This window comes from Puma concolor, chromosome E3 (genome assembly GCF_028749965.1).
Source record: "Puma concolor isolate L17-30 chromosome E3, mPumCon1.1.hap2, whole genome shotgun sequence".
NCBI lineage: Eukaryota > Metazoa > Chordata > Mammalia > Carnivora > Felidae > Puma > Puma concolor.
The window spans coordinates 3313320-3328490 of NC_141682.1; the positions used below are offsets into that span (position 1 = coordinate 3313320).

General features: G+C 40.5%; 1 protein-coding gene across 2 annotated transcripts in view; it reads left to right on the forward strand.

The window, feature by feature from the left end:
• The window catches only part of SDK1 (sidekick cell adhesion molecule 1), an 888233-nt gene that overhangs the window by 333658 nt on the left and 539404 nt on the right, over positions 1–15171 (forward strand). The window contains exon 1 of one of the 2 annotated variants that reach the window (XM_086692475.1): positions 535–696. The exons of the other annotated variant lie outside the window; for it this stretch is intronic. The gene's annotated coding sequence lies outside the window, so the exon portion shown is untranslated. Of the gene's footprint in view, positions 1–534; positions 697–15171 lie in introns of those variants that run through there. 2 annotated transcript variants of the gene reach the window in all.

A 15171-nucleotide genomic window follows, 5' to 3' on the forward strand; every position in this document is an offset into this window, starting at 1 on the left:
CGTGGCTACAGTGTTTCAAAGACAGTGTGATATTACTTGCATAATAATGTCTTACAATAATAAAATACAAATAATACTATTCGAGCCACCCGGAAATGTGGATAAATGGGGTCTTTGCATTATCCAGACTCAGTATTTGTGTTCCTCACAGTCTCTACGTAACCAGAACTGTGTGCTTCCTCAGCTAGGTGTTTGGTGCTAGGCCAGGACAGACGCAAAAGCCGTAACGAGTGGAAAGTCGGTTTTCACGTCAGCACAATCACAAATGTTAGGGATAGAGGTACCCTACGCATGGGTTTGGAAAACTGAAAACTAAAATTGAAAAACGTTGCTTGTGGCAGCGGGCTTCAGGCTGTGCCCACAGAGCTTTGGGGGTACCCGTCTAGTTTCATCACCTGTTACAGGTACTCCCAGGTCAGAATTGCAGTTCAGTGGATTTGAACGAGGAACACGCATGGTGTGAAGTTAAGAATAGATTGATTTAGACTTTTTACCCCCTTTTTTGTTCCCATGTCCTTTGATCGAAATGTAAATGGATAATGCTGTAGACAGAATACATTGGGGCAGATGTGGAATAACTGGAAAATCAAAGTCTGTGGAACAAACACAATGGAATGCTACGTGGCAATGAGAAACAATGAAATATGGCCTTTTGTAGCAATGTGGATGGAACTGGAGAGTGTTATGCTAAGTAAAGTAAGTCATACAGAGAAAGATACCATATGTTTTCGCTCTTATGTGGATCCTGAGAAACTTAACAGAAACCCATGGGGGAGGGGTAGGGAAAAAAAGAGGGAGAGAGCCAAACCATAAGAGATGCTTAAAAACTGAAAATAAACTGAAGGTTGATGGGGGGTGGGAGGGAGGGGAAAGTGGGTGATGGGCATTGAGGAGGGCACCTGTTGGGATGAGCACTGGGTGTTGTATGGAAACCAATTTGACAATAAATTTCATGTTAAAAAAATAATAAAAAAAAATTATATAACAAATTAGGTAAACTGTACCAAAGGGTGAATTGACAGTTGAAAATATGCTGTTTAGCTTCTAAAAAAATGAATACTTATGGGGCACCTGGGTGGCTCAGTCGGTTAGGTGACTGACTGACTCTTGATTTCGGCTCAGGTCACGATCTCACGATTTGTGAGCTCGAACCCCACGTGGGGCTCTGCGCTGTCACAGTTCAGAGACTGCTTGAGATTTTCTCTCTCTCTCTCTCCTCTTTCTGCCCCTTCCCCACTCATGCACATAAAAATAAAATCAAGTAAAAATTAAAAGAGGAATGTTAAATAATGAAATCACTAAATCACAGTAATTTCTTGCTTTATGCAAGAGAGTTCCATTAATTACAGTTGAAAGTCAACATATTTTAGGGGAGATTGCTAATTTCAACTAACTGTGTGTGATATCCTTCAGCTCCTTCCTGGGGTTCCCAACCTCAGCCTCACATAGAAATCTCAGGAGAAACTTGAGAAAAATACTGATACCTGGGCCTCACGCCCAGACTCTCAAGATTTAATTGGCCTGGGGTATAGCCTGGGAAACAGCTTTTAAAAAAAAACAAAAAACTCCCCAGGAGATTCTAATATGCATCCAAAGTTAAAAACCACTGTTCACTTATAATCATTCTTTAATTATATTTGGTGATGTCTTTGTAGATCTCTGCATTTTAGCATTTTGACTTCAGAGTGTCCTCTTGCGAGGCAGGCAGCTGAGATCAACTGACTGGCGATTTAAAGGGCTGACCTTTACCTCTTAAGTTTTTATGTTTAGAGGGCAGTTACTGTCAGGATGACCCTTTTCCTTTTGCAGCATCATAATACTGAGTGCCAGGACCCAAGTTTCTGAGACCTCCCAATAGACCCCTTTTCAGCTGTTCTGAGCCTGCAGGGTACGGCAGGACCTAGCTGTTAATTCAGTATTTGCGTCTGATTGACGTGGGGAGGATCACTGGCCACCTAAGGGAGGCCGTACCAGTATTAATTCCTTTCTGCATGTCCTTTGTGTGTCTGCCCAGAGGCCTTGGCATTGGGTACGTTGTGAAAGTCATAAAATTAAAGAAATCCCTCGTCCCGGCTGCTCACCCTGGCATACAGAAAAGCAATCACAGTAATGGCTGGGGCTTCCTCCTTCGAAAGAACACGCACCGGGGCCTTTGGTGTATTTCTTGGTAGAATTTGCAATGGGCCTGCGGTGCACTGATGGAAAAGGGCTAATGATTATGATGGAACCACTGCTACTGGAACTCTCTGAAATCTTCGAACACATTTGGTGGTGGTGGTGAGCGGTTATTTTTTAAATGCTTGCAAAATTTGTCCATAGTGAAGAAAACCTTTAAACTGGTGATTCTCAAACTTTTGCAGGTATATCAATATCAGGGGTCTAAAGTTTGAGAGGCAAAGATGTCAAAAATTCCCCCAAAAGCTACTTTTCTTAGATTCCCTGATACAGATTACAAACCAGGCTATTGATGGTTCTACGCAGAAACAAACCAATATATTTTTACTGTTTGTGGAAATAATAGTTTTGAAACTGGGAAGGCCTGTGTATAACTATCTGCTCTATTTTTGGAAGTAATAGAGGAAGTATTTCAACCTGATTACTGCCTGTGGAGTGAGGAATTTCTTAGTATTTGACTGACCACCTGCTGGTACTTTATTTCTTTAGAGCTCCTCGAGTCATTATAAGAATCACCCAACAGTTTGAAATGAAAATGATGTCTTACTATAAAATGTCAGCTATCTCTGGTAAAAAGATTACACGCCATTTAAAAATATAATTGCCATTCCCCACTCCCCTTTGCGTCGATACGTTTCAGAATAACAGAATCCTTGTGTAATGAGAAGGAGCGTTCAAGGTTCGAGCCTTGCAAATTTGAGAAACTGCCTTCTATTTTAAGTCTTTTAATAGTCTAGGTAATTATTACTCCACCTACTGCCCTTTTCTTTCTGTCTACCTCCTGGTCATTCCTGCCACATTTTAATGATGCTGTTTGTGTAGTGTAGTTGATGAATTCTGCCCCGCGAAGGTTATTTATTTATTTTTCCCTGAGCTGGATTCTGTTCTGTTTACTTATCTCTGTGTCGTGTTTCCTTTCTGAGCTGCCACAAGACATTCCTTTCCATGCCATTGTGTAAGGCACAGCGGGCAGGTGGGGCTCGGGGACTCCTGCTGCGGGAGGCCTGTTTGGGTAAATGTCACTGCTTTAGACAAAGAGGAACTTGGCCTAGTGGAGTCACAAATACAGAAACAAAATATAGATTGCCACATCTTAAACATTTTATCTGGCAATTTTCAGGCCTGTGTTTGCTGTATGGTTTTGAAGCACTGACTGGTTTGCTGTAGGGTTTTTAGTGCGCTGCTTGTGAATATCCTTGGGGTGAAGGTGGAAAGGAGCCGCTGGGGATGAGTAACGTGGCATCCGTGCCCTCCTGCCCCCCTGCCCCCCTCCCTTCTACTGGCTGACAAGGAGCTGAGGCATGTACCTAGGAAAGAGAGCTCCTCTGTAAAAATCACTGACCCCCATGCAAAGTAGCGTTGCAGGTGGGACTTAACAGGGGTACGGAAGAGAGCCTGCCTCCAACGACCTGTGGGGGAAGGTATTTGACTTGAGTTAGTATCTGTGACAACAAGGTAGGGTTTAAGTGTTCTTTTAGGAAGGCTTACTCATCTTTAGGCTTATTTCTCAACATTAAGAATGTTCTTAGACAGTAATGCTTCTTGACTCAGCAATCGGTGCCTCCAGCAGGGGGCACTGGCGTTCACAGAGTTCTACTCCCAGTTGCCGACCCTGGGCTTCCCTTTGTAGTGTTGAAGAACTGGGCAGTGTAGACCTTTCCCCATGGGCCGTCTCTTCCCACCTTCCCTCAAATGTTGCTTCAGTTGGAGACCTTGGTGGTTCTGAAAGTACTTATTACCTCATCCTTGTATAATTCTGCTTGTTTGGAACATGATTGTTTTGAAGAAAACTCTGGGGACACCTTTTCATAAGGTTTTCCAACCCGTCCCCAGATAGCTCTGGTCGGCCTCGCCTAAGGACCTGATCCAAAAGAAGGTAACCCCAGCTCCGGGGGAAAGCCTTAGCCAGCTGTCCTTCCCTGTTTCTCTTGTCATCTTTCCTGTGTCCTCTCCAGTCCCCCTGTCCCTCCTCTTGCTCGCTGCCACTGCTAACACTCATGGTTGGCTCTTTTCAAAAGGACACAGGGCACAGTGAGCAAGAGAATAAATTTTGCAGACGTGTTCTGTGGACACAGGTCCTGACTCTGCCACTTGCCGGCGCTGTATCCCTGGGAAAATTCCTTGACCCTTCTGTGCCTCAGTTTCCCCATCAGTAAGAAAGTAAAAATAATAGGACTTACCACGCGTAGCACAAATAGCTATCATTATTTCCCAAATATGTTGTTTTAACAGCTTTGTTGACATGGAATGTATCACCATGAAGTCCATCTGTTTAAAGTGTCAATTCAAGGTTCTCAGTACGTTGAGTTGTGCAGACATAACCATACTCTAATGCAAATAATCCTTGAGCCTACTAGCAGTCCCTTGCCATCCCCCACCCCCCCTTCTTGCTCTGCTTCCCTGTCCGTCAGGTAACCACCAATCTACTTTGTATGGATTTGCCCATCCTGGACATTGGTACCGATGCAGTCACATGACATCTCGTCCTCTGTGACTGGCTGCTTACATTCAACATGGTTCAAGGCATGGGTCATGTGTTAATTCCTTTTTACTGTTAAATAAGATTACATCGCATAGATATACCAACATGTTGTTTATCCAGCCTCTTGACAGACATTTGGATTGCTTCCACTTTTTGGTTGTTCTGAATAATACTGCTGTGAATGCATACGTACAAATTTTTGTGCGGACAAAACCCGCACATTTCGTTTCTCCTGGACACATACCCAGGAGTGGAGTTGCTGGGTCATGTGGTAACTCTGTTTTAACAATTTGGGGAACTGCCAGACTATTTCCACCTTCTACACCCACCAGCAACAAATGAGGTTTTCAATTCCTCCATACTCTTCTCAGCACGTGTGACTGTCTTTTTGATTATAGCCCTTCAGGTAGGTGGTTTGGCATGGGCTATCTCATTGTAATTTTGATTTTGCTTTTTCTAATGACTGATGTTGAACATTTTTCATGTGCTTATTAGCCTGAATATACTCTTGGTTGTAAAAAAAAAAAAAACACTAGATATAAGATAAAAGATACAAGAAATATCAGCCCCTACTTGCTATAAAGTTTGTAACCATGATGAGAGTGAAGATAGTTTGAGGTAAGTGTACTTAGTCCTATGTACGTCTCATTAACAGTAAGAAAATGTTGGCCCTAGACGAAGCTAAGTGAGTCATCATTAGTGTCTAGAGTTTAATCGTTTCCTAATAGTTTTATGTGTAGAGGGATCATCTCGTTTGGTTTCATCTCTCCTTGTGTGTTTTAATTTTTTACAAATTAAATTGGCAACATGGAAAGTGCCTTTTCTGCCACACAGTGAGTTCCTATTTGTTCTCAGCATCTAGAAGATGGCAGTCAGATGCAGCCATTTTTCTCCCTCTTTTAAAGTTTTTTTTTTTTTTTTTTTTTTTTTTTTTTTTAATTTTCGTCTTGCATGAATTATATAAGCTATTCACGGGGCACTTAACAGTGGTTTTCTGTAGTATTGGGGTTTATGTAATTTTGCTTGTGGGAGATTACCTCTATTCGTTTTTATGCCTCAGTTTACCCTAGCCATTGTTACCTGCGCGGAATCTATTGCTACAGCGCTGACCATCCTTGATGGCTTTTCTATTGGTGTTGATCTGCACATAGCTTGGTCTTGGGTAAGAGGCATATTTGGTGCATTTTTTCTGGTTTTTGAAACAGAAGCATGAATCGCTCCCTCTGATAGGAAACTCGCCAGCACTGATGTTAGTATTTCATCATGCAGTTATGTTTCTGTTCATTTTTTTAAAGTTTTATTTTATTTATTTTGAAAGAGAGAAAGACTCCTACGTGGGGCGTGGGGCTTGACCTCATGAACCATGAGATCACTAGATGAACCAAAATCAAGAGTCGGACGCTTAACTGACTGAGCTACCCAGACGCACCTATTTCTGTTCATTTTTAGTTTACATTCTGAACCAGAGGGCCGGTGGGCAGAGTGTGTGGTCCGGGAATTAATTAGGCAACAGAGGTTTGACTTTGACTCTACCACTTACTATCTTGTGGTCTTGAACAAGTTACCTAAACTCTTTCTCAGTGTTCTCATCTGTATAATGGGCATAAAAATAGGACCTCTCTCTGATGCGGTTGTTGTGGCAATACCTGCAATATTATTAAAACATGTCTCCCTTGGTACGCAGTAAATGCTCAGTGATTGTCCGACAGTAGCGTGAGTAGTACAAATAGGAACTCGAATCCTGTTGGCTCCTCCATCTACCTGGGAGATAAGATGCACAGGAAGCGTTAAATGGTGGCGGGGGATTGAAGGTGCAGTAACAGGCAGCCGGCTCCTGAGCAGGATCGCACGGGAGCGTACGTGTTACTGTGCCAGCGGCCGCTGTCGCGCACAGCAGTCGGTGCCTTAGAGCACTTGAGGCAGGGCCTGAGGAACGTGTGTCTCCGTCCTGAAACGGTGGATAGATGTACGCCATCAGGACTTGTGACTGAGGTGGAGTTTGGCAGTAGTGAAATTGACGGATAGTCAGGTACAATTCCCTGAGTTTTGACAGATGTGTGGCCTCACGCGGCCACCACGTCCGTCCAGATGGAGAACGATTCCGTCGCCCCCGCAGACTTCCTCACGCACGCCCCTGCCAACCGGGCTCCATCCCTGTAGACAACCATTTTCCTGATTTCTTCCCACACGGGTTAATTTTGCCTGCGCTTGAATTTCGTACAACGGCAGTCACGTGAGATGGGCAGTTTTACGTCTGGCTTCTTTCAGCTGGCATGAGGTCTGGAATCCTTCACGGTGTTGGGTTGATCAGTTTGTTTGTCTTTATGGACATATGTCTCTTGTTTTCAGTTCAGGGCTTAATAAATAATGCTACGGTCAACTGATTCGTGTGGGCAATTCTTTGAGTGTTATCTCCTGGAGAAATATCTAAGCCCGGCATTTCTGGGTCATTGGGTAGGTATTTAATTTTATGAGAAATCGCCAAACCTTTTTGTCAAGCGCTTGTGGCATTTTTACAGTCTTTTCAGCAGCGGAGAGCTCGCCCACCTTTACTGCTGTTTGTTTTTCTCGGTTTTCGCCCTCGTAGTCCGTAGTGTCCCGTGATGCCAGGCACCTCCTGTGTGCTTCTGAGCTATTTGTCCATTTTCCTTTGCGAAGTCCATGTTCGGGCTGTTTGCTCCTTTATTTGTATGTCATCTTCCATCATCACTGCATTGTGGGCATTTTTATGTAATTGGTACCACTTTTACCAGAATATTGTCTTCCACTTTGTGGCCTTCATATTCATTCATTAACAATGCACTTAACGGTGCATTTGTTTTAATCAAACTTTTACTTGGAGATAATGGCAGGTTCACACACAGTTGTTAGAAGTGATACGGAGAGATCGTGTGTGCCCCTTTGCCCCTTGCTCAGTGCTCCCCGGTGGCGGTGTCTTGCCCAGGTGTTGCAACCAGGCTGCGGCCATCAGTGCTGTGGGCGTAGAAAGTCCCCGGTGTTACCCTTCCATTGCCACACCCCCTGCCCCCATTTCTGGTCTTGCAACCCACTAATCTGTTCTCCGTTTCTATAATTTTGTCATGTCAGCAGTGTTCCTCGAAAGCAGTCATGTTGCATATGCCCTTTGGGATTCGGTTGTTTCAGCAGAACTCTGGGGAGAGTGTGCCAGGCTGTTGTGTACCAGGAGCTTGCCCCTCGTGTTCCTTAGCAGGTGTGCCGTGGTTGGTACGGCTCTTGGCCTTTCGGAGAACACCTGGGTTGCATCCAGGTTTTGGCTGGTTCGACTAAAGCTGCTGTTAACATCTCGGACAGGTTACCACATCAGTACAAGTCCTCATTTCTTTGGGATAAATTCCTAAGAGTGCAGTTGCTGGGTCTGTATGGTAGATAGATGTTTCGTTTTATCACAAACCGTCCTGGTGTTTTCCAGAGTGACTGAGTGGCTCCACACGTCCACCAGCCATGCTCTGAGTGACCCAGTTTTGTCTGCTTCTTATGTGATCAGCAGTTGGTGTGGTCACTGTGTTTTAATTTAGCCGTTGTGATTGATAGGTGTGCGCTGATAACTTAGTATGCTTTTGATTCATATTTCTCCGATGATGAGTGCTCTGGAACATCTTTCCATGTGCTTATTTGCTGTCTGTAGATCTCCTTCAGTGAAATGTCTGTTCACACCTTTTGTCTATTTTCTGTTTAGACTGTTTGTTTTGTACTGTTGATTTTTGAGTGTTCTTTATATATTTTAAATGCCAGTCCTTTTTTAGATAGGTGGTTTGGACATATTTTCTCCTAATCTGTGCTTGTCTTTTTATCTTCTTCACAGGGACTTTTGCAGAGCAAAAGTTAAAAATTTTGTAAGATTCAATGTGTTTTTTTTTTTTATTGTTAGTTTTTTTTTTTAATGTGTTTTTGGGGTCAGGTCTGAGACTCTTTGTCTCACTGTAGATTTTAAAGATTTTCTCCAATATTTTCTATTACAGTTTTTTACTTTTATGCCTAAACTCATGATCCATTTTGAGTTCATTTTTATATGCAGTAAGAAGGTTAGGTGGAGGTTCATTTTATTTGACTTCTGGATGTTTTGGTTGCTCTGGCACCATTTGTTTAAAGACTGTCTTTCCTCTCTTCAGTTTGTTTTACACCTCTATCAAAACTTACTTGGCTGTACTTGTGGTGTTGGGCTTTCTCTAGGTTCACTATTTGTTTCTTTGATTTAAAGTAGAGTTTCTCTGCCAATACCATGCTCATTCTCTCTCTCTCTCTCTCTTTTTATTTTTTGGCTTTTTTTCTCTATTTTTTTTTAAATGGTCATTCTGGGGTGCCTGGATGGCTCAGTCGGTTAAGCGTCCGACTTCAGCTCAGGGTATGATCTCACAGTTTGTGAGTTCGAGCCCCACATCGGGTTGTGTGCTGACAGCTCAGAGCCTGGAGCCTGCTTGGGATTCTGTGTCTCCCTCTTTCTCTGCCCCTCCTATTCTCTTGCTCTGTCTCCCTCTGTCTCTCAAAAATCAATAAAAATGTTTAAAAAAAAATTTTTTTTTAGTTCTTTTAACGTTTATTTATTTTTGAGACAGAGAACATGAACAGGCGAGGGGCAGAGAGAGAGGGAGACACAGAATCTGAAACAGGCTCCAGGCTCTGAGCTGTCAGCACAGAGCCTGATGCGGGGCTCGAACTCACGGACCGCGAGATCATGACCTGAGCCAAAGTCAGACGCTTAACCGACCGAGCCACCCAGGCGCCCCAAAAATGTTAACAAATTTTTTTAAATGGTCAATCTAACCTGATTGTAGCATTCTACTCTTCAGTTGAAAACTTCAAGCATAGCCACTGGCTTAGGTCAGGTCATCTGTGACATTTGATTTCATTTTTAAAGTCACTTACAATTTTTACCAAAATCAAACAGAATTGTTTGTGTCTTTGTGTGTGTAGCTTCTTTGGGATTTTCTACAGACACAATCGTGTCATCTACAAATAGGGACAATTTTATTTTTCCCTTCCACTATGTATGTGTTTGATTTCCTTAGTTTCTTCCTTATTTCAGTGGCTAGACCCTGAATAAGACCCATGAGAACAGACATCCTTGACTGGGTACCAAGTTTAAGGGAAAGGTATTCTGTTTGTAATTGTTGAGTGTGATGTTATTAGAGGTATGTTTTTCGTGCATGTTCTTTAAAAGAAAGTTCCTCTCTAGTCCCAGTTTAGTGAGAGTGTTTTTTTTCTTTTTTTAAATTTATGAATGGGCGTTGAATTTTGTCCAGTCCTTTTTCTACCTCAATTGATAGATCACAGAATTTTTTTTTAGCCCATTGCAATGGTAAATTATGCTGATTGATTTTTCAAATTTTGAACCAGCCTTGCATACCTGGAATACATTCCACTCAATCTTGGCATATAATTCTTTTAATACATTACTTTATTTGACTTGCTAATATTTTGTTGAAGATTTTTGTGTCTGAGTTCAGTAGAGATTGGTATATAATGGACTTTCTGGCATTATCTTTGCCAAGATTTTGTATCAGTGTAAAACTAGGCTCAAAAAATGAGTGGGGAAACATTTCTTTCTCTTCTGGTTTTTGGACAACATTGTGTAAAGTCGATGTTAATTCTTTAAATGTTTGATAGAATTCCTTAGTGAAACCATGTGGGTCTGGAGATTTTTCTTTCAGAAGCTTTTTAATTACAAATTCACTTTCTTTAATTGGTTACAGGACTATTCAGGCTGTAGATTTCATTTTGGTTGAATTTTTGTCGTTTATATTTTCTAAGGAATTAGTTCACGACTTCTAAGTTCTCAAATTAGTGAGTTTAAAGTTGCTCATTGTATTCCTTTTCTAAATGATGGTGAGATCTGAGGTGCTCTCTCCCCTAGTCCATTGCTGGTATTGGTGCTTTGTGTCTTCTCTTTGTGTTTCATTCAATCTTTCCAGAGCCTTACCCTTTTTTTTTCCTTGAAAAACCTGGTTTTTGATCCATTGATTTTCTGTATTCTCTCTTTTCAATTTCATTGATTCTGCTTTTATCATTATTATACCTTTAACTTGCTTTGGGCTTACTTTAACCTTTTTCTTTTTTTGAGGTAATATATTATTTTTGATTTGAGGCTTTTCCTCTTTTCTAATGACATGTTTACTTTCACTGCTGCTTTAGCTGTGTCCCACGTATTTTGGTATGTTGTATTTTTACCTTCATTTAGTTCTACAGATTTTATATTTCCTTTTAGAATTTCTCTTTGCCTCATGGATTATTTAAAATGTTGTTTACTTTCCAGGAATTTGGAAATAATCCTGTTGTCTTTTTGGTTTTGATTTCTGTTTTGACTCCATTACGGTCAGAGGATATACTCTTTGTGAATTCATTTCTTTTAAATATATTGAGTTTTGTTTTATGGTCCAGGATATGGTGCATCTTGAACAGTCTAAGGGCACTTGGGAAAAAAAAAACGTGTAAATTAGGTGTGATACAACTACTGCACAATTTTCCCTCTCTGTCTGGACTCATTTTCTCCAAGTCTGATTGCATAGTTAAATTTGACATACCAACTAGGTATTCTTGATGGGAAAAATGGGAACTCATCTATTTCAGAATAAAGCTATTTTGGAGCTTTTTAAAATCTTTAGATAATAAAGATAAGTTGTATTTTTGGTTTGTCATTTTAAAAGAATCTAGGATATTTGAATTTTAACTTCTTACCAAATTAAAATTGTTTCAATGGCTATTTAACTTACACGTTTCATATCTCTGGCAAAATTTTATTTTTTAAGGCAGCTGAATTTTTTCTATAAAATTGGTAACTTGGAATTATCTAATTATTGAGTCCCAAGTGTGAATTTTGCATTTTTGTGTGAAAATCACATGTACTGCATTAACCAAACTCCCTATTTAACATGTTTGGCATTGGGCCCTGTAAACCCCCTCTTTTCACCCCATTTCAGGAAGTGGCATCTCTCCTGTTTGTTTGAGCTGAAATCTTGATGTTGTGACTGATTCTTCTCTTTCACTCATACCCCACTTCCTACTTCTGTGATTTCTGCTAACTTTACTTTTATAATATACCCTAAGTCTGGTTCAGTCTGCCTTCACTGCAAGCAACATGGACCACGTTACCACTGTCTCTCCTCTAGATTCACACAACATCCTCCTGAGCTGTGGCCCAGCTTCTGCCCTTCCAGCCTTTTCCCAACACTGACTCATATGAACCAGTGAAAACCTAAAGCAAAGCATATCCCTCTTTTGCTCAGAATTCTCCATTGACTTCCAATGACAGACACATAAAGCAAAATCCAGAGGCCTTAAAATGCCTGTGAGCTCCCCTGCCCTTACCTTTTCATCCTCTTTTGTCCCTGAAGTGCCCTCACTCATTCTTCTCCACCCCCCATTGGTTCTCCTAGCATTCGTGCAACACCCCGTGCTCACTTCCACCTCAGGCCTTTTACTCACTTTTCCTACTGCCTGGAATGCTCTTTCCATTCCTGAGTGCAGGACCTCCTTCCCCAGCTCCTTCTGATCCCAACTCACTGTCACTGATCTTATCTTCCACATGTAAAAATGCAGCCCTTTCCCCTGAATTCTCTTTCTTCTCTCTCACGTTTTTTCTATGGCATTTATCACTATCTGATATATAGGTATTTTTCTTATTATTTCATATATCTATTCCTGAAAACATTCTGCACTCTATAAAATTATACACTAAAATAACAGAACTTATGGGAAAAGTAGTGTTCAGGGCAGACCACTCAAACCTATAGAGCTTTACAACCAGCACACTAATAAACAATAACACTCCTGACTTTCTTCATTGATTTATTGTTTTGATAAAAAGGAAAAAGCCTTCCCAGCTTATTTATCTGCATTTACTTCTCTCAGAAGTGTAACGTGCTGGTTCTTAGAGTCCCAAACCAGCCACTAGCACGAAACTAAGGAAGGTCGTTCTTTAATTTCAGGGTAGTTTTATTTGTTGTTGTTGTTGTTGTTGTTGTTGTTGTTGTTGATAATTGTTTCCTTATAGTTCTAAGTGTTATTCTTCACTAAATGCTAAAGATGGTGATCACACTGTAGCATTAATATCCTGGGGAAAAAAATCATGCATAAATAAATACAACTTTCATGTTATACTGATATCATTTCCTTATTTATCAACCACTTACGACGTAATTTACATAAGAGAAATAGGAGCTGTAGCAGCACAAACTGTACTATGTATTTTCCTCATTTGTTTTTTTGTTTATCTCCGTGAACTAGAATGTAAGCTCCGTGAAGATGTGATTTCAGTACTTTTTTTAAAATTCACATCTGTATTCCCATCTCATGGAAGTCCTGGTAGGCCTTTAATAAATATTTGTTGAATGAAAGAATAAATAATCAGGTCAATATTTAGGTTTTGTTGGAATTCTGAAATAATTGAAAATGTGAACACCTGTTTTTCTGTAAATTGAAACAGCTTCTTTAGCTTAATAGTTATTGACTTTTAAGAGTATAACCTGATTTATGTGTGTTATTTTGAACGCCAGAAGTAGATGTACTTTGAATGAAGTTCAAGTTTCAAAATTCCGTAGCAACATGCAATTTCATTCTTTGACAGTATGTTTTAATAAAAGCTAACACAAAAATTGTGTTTCTGTACCAGGGACTGTTCTAAGCACACATTGGCTAATTTCATCTTTGTGGGAACTCTCTAGGGTGGCAGTTCCCACTGTTGTCCAAGAACCTCTGGTTTTTGAGACTGAAACCCTTTCAAGGGCGTCCAAGAAGTCAAACACATTTTATAACATGGAGACTTTTGTTTGTGTTTACTGTTAATACAGAAGCAATCATGAGGAAATTCCCATACCTTGAGCAGGTGTATCATGGTGGTGGCACCCAAGTTTCTTGGTTGACGTGGTGTTCTTCCCCATCACACACGTGCAGTTAAAAAAAGAAAATCTAGTTCTCTTAAGAATCTTCTTAATGGAGTAGTAAAAGTCATTAGTTTTACTGAATTTTGAGTCTAACACATGTCCTTTTAATATTCAGTATCCCCAAAAATGGGAATTGCACAAAACGCTTTTCTGTACTAAAATATGACTGTTGTCTCGAGGCCACGTCCTTGTGGGATTGCTCGTGTTGTGAGCTGCTTTTTTCATGGTCCCCCCTTTTTACTGAAATTGTGACTAAGAGACAAACCGTGGTAATTCATACTTGGGTAATTGGTACATTTTCTTGAATATGATGAAAATGATGTTGCATAAAGAAAAACAATGGACAGGATTGGTTGCTAAAAATAAAAACTGAACTGTGAAGTAAAAATTAGAAATTGGAACTGTTGTATATGCCACTTGCTACATGTCTGTGGGAGGCTGGACTTTGTTCATGTCCTTCAATGGAAACAACATAATTGCAAGAGATTAAATGTAAAAGTCATCTTTTATTAAGCCAGACATTGAAGAAATTTGAAAAAAAAAAAAAAAAAGGAAAACAATGTCATTCTTTCCAATAGTACTTTTTATTTGAGAAAATTAATTTTTCATAGCTGTCTCGTAACGTGCGATAACTTTGATGTTACTGTTTTCCCTATATGATAAATACAGAAAGGTATAACTCAAATAAGAATTTTGGGGTTATTAATAATTTCTTTTTAAGTTGTCAGGGGGTCCTGAGACCAGAAAGTCTGAGCACTGCTGCTATAAAAGAGGTTGATTTTATTACTTTGTTGATTGAGAATCCCACACATAGGAGGTGGGAGGTTCCCCAAGCTCGGAAGCTACCGACAGAGCTTTGATCCCCGGCTGTCTGGCCCCAGGGCCTTGCTATAAGCCACAGCCACACACCCGTGCTGCTCCTGGAGAAGACTTTATGGTTTGTAACTTTGCTAAAATCAATAGACCTTATCTGTTTGAGTTTAGATATCCTTAAGTTCTCTTCCCACGTAATTTCCTTGCTCTAAAATTCGAGGTATCTTTTGAGTCCCAGTTTTTATGTCAGTACGTGTGAGGCATAAACCCCCCGTAAACCTGGAAGCAGGGCAGGGTAGGTCACTTCTGAGTTTCTGTTCTTGGCCTTCGCAGCCTTCTATTTAATCTGAGTTGTACTTTAGGATTATTTGAAAGAATATTAGAAAGAAATATTGTACCATATTCAAGAAAAATGTTGGTTATTTCTGATAACTCGTCTCTCATTTTGGTTGGTCATCCTTTTTCACTACAAACCATAGAAATGACAATTTAGTGCAGTTCTACCTTGAAATAAAATATCGGAGAGCTGGAAACTTCTTTCAGTTTGGAGAAGTAGGGTAACTGTTGTTATCCCACTGCCTTCTCCTCTTATGAATTTATATGCTGAAATACATTAGAACAGTGCAGGATCAAAGCAGTACATAAATACCACCATTTATGTTTCTACCACAAGCTTCACAGAAGATTAATCTCAGTGAAAGCGTGAGTGGTTTCTTAGGGGAAAACACTCGATGGGGAGGTTCACCCCACATGTTCCCTTAAATATGCTGTTCATTCGCATTGATTTCAGAGGAAATAGAGAGT